The following is a 2,514-nucleotide window of genomic DNA, read 5'->3' as shown; positions in this document are numbered from 1 at the left end:
TTCGAAAGATTCCGCTGTTGTTAATACTGCAGGTTCTCCGTACTTCAGAAACCAATGCACAACCCATGAGTATATCAGTCCTATATATGATCGGTGAAACATTGTGAGGAACCGATTGGTTACGAACGAGTTGAACTGTATCGGTTAATCATCAATTGAAAACTCATCGGTAACCTGCAGTGATCCTCCTCATCGGTACTTTGACGGTTGGAACCTATAAGTTACGCGTCGTTAATAACCGATGGGTTAGTACCCTACAACAAACTTGTAGGTTCCCTACGCACATCAGGGGCCCCCTGTGAAATTTCTACTCGGGGGGTTGTAAAACATCTGTGGGGGATATTTGAAGAGGCGAGACTCATTTAATTTCTTGTTCTTGTTGACTGATTCTTTTGTCTCGCCTCTGTCTTCCGAGCATTCTCATAGGTTCAAAATAAAATCAATCAAATCTTTTCGTTGAAGACGAAACACCCATGATAAATCCTCCCTAGGTCCAGAGAGTCCATCCCACGATGAATCGCTAGCAAGCGGTGCAATGACTCGATACAAAACAAATATGATAAATAAATTAGAAACGTCCATAATTATTAATTGATTTACACTCTCGCCTCGTCTGCCATTTCAAAACACCGATGAACAGTGGAGAAACCAAAATTCCACGTTACACCGGATAATTATAGACTTTGAACAGACATGCCTGATCATTTCATTGTCGGGGCCTTGTCTGTCAACCGTGGCAGGAAAAACAGCATATTCTTGAACTTCATAAGCGAGCACCTGTGAATTTCATCAGCATAATTACAGGACAATGCGAAATTTATTGCAAGAATTCATTTTCTAATTTCTGCGCCCACCCATCACTGACAGGTGGCGTTAGTAGAGATGACGCCATGATTGTTTCTTGGGTCTCACGTGCTCTCCCCTGCCGGTTTTTCCAGAGACTCTTTGCATGCTTAGGCAAAAAGGGTCAGCTTATCTAATTCCTGTCCTGCCCTTAAGTAGTTGATAGAAATTGATACAAAATTCATAAGCCTTAAAAAATGTGTTGAGTAGTTTTAGAGATACTTGAGAAAATCTTTTCAAATAGGAAGTTGAACATCTCATGATCGAATCATCCGATCTAGCCCATCTGCAATACCAAACATTGCAGTCATAGGAGGAATCTTTCTGTTGAACTTTAAGTTTATAGGTTGACTTTTAAAAATGAGAGAGGTTGTAGAAAGCATTTTTTCAAAAAACATGAAAATTTAAATATGTCGAAAACGTTGTGGGAACATATATATATATATATTCTGACTGGTCAATATAGAATGCATTGAGACGATCATCTTCAAAGAACCAAAAATGTAAACGGTTGGATAGTTATTTAGATATTTGGAAAGAACTTTTCAGAAACAGTCACCAATATTTCAAAGACTACTCAACCGATTCAGCTGAAATCGTACACAGATCACGCCCATATTAGGACCTATGAACCGACAAAATTTCAAATCTTAGAGATTTGATTTACCCGTCTACTCTTCTTCCTTTGTAAAAATTGACCCTCAGTTCATCATCTGCACATACACACACGGTCCTCAAACTTAGTATTTAATCGAAAAATCGAAGGATGACAATGCTTCCGTTCGAAAGCCAAAAAGTAAATAACATGTTTACTAACAATCATGTATCTGCTACCTTTAGGCAACTGCTTGTTTTTATTCATTATGTCATTTTGCAGGATGCTTGCAATTATGAACGTGGGCAAGAATGACAGAATAACGAAACATCGACAAGACATTGTGAACATTGATTTGTATTAGCTATAGTGTAATGTTTGCAGTGGAACATAATTGACGAAAAATTTCGGGTCAGTACGCATACATCTGAGGAAGCACATGACCTTATTCAATTATAAGACTTAGTCGAAACTGGAAGCAATAATGAGATTAATAAGTCAAACTCATCGACGCGTCCTGCCGACCGATCGACCACTTACAAACGTTACACTAGTCGAAGCTCGTACGTGTAAAAAATCATCCGAACAGTACCGTGAACCTCCAAATATTTTCGACATTTTAAAATTCAACTACACGGAACGATTTATTTAGTTGATTGTACGATTTTTGAATCGTAAAATTGCATGGGTAGAATTACAACGGTGGACCATAATGAAGGATTTGGCCATTTTACTATTGTCAATCCTAATTTGAACATAAAAAGAGCAGCGCCAAATCAAAGCTGCGTAAAGTTGGCACCCGACCTTGCTGAAATGGAATGAAAATTGGGAGTAGTATCAATTTTGTTGTTTGTAGTTGAAGAACACGCAGGAAATCTGTTTTTGGAAACCCGTTAGCAACTGTATCATAGTCCTATCTGAAATGATAATGGGTTGTAAGGCGCAATCGTTTATAGTTGATTGTAGTGGTCTTACTTTGTCGCTCGGAATAAAAACACGTCTTCAATCATAATTGGAAGTCCAACCAGGAATTGGTTGATAGCTATAGCGAACATTCCATTGTTTTTATATCTGCA

Source organism: Fopius arisanus, unplaced genomic scaffold, assembly GCF_000806365.1.
Source record: "Fopius arisanus strain USDA-PBARC FA_bdor unplaced genomic scaffold, ASM80636v1 scaffold00022, whole genome shotgun sequence".
Taxonomy (NCBI): domain Eukaryota; kingdom Metazoa; phylum Arthropoda; class Insecta; order Hymenoptera; family Braconidae; genus Fopius; species Fopius arisanus.
This window is presented reverse-complemented; position numbering follows the sequence as displayed.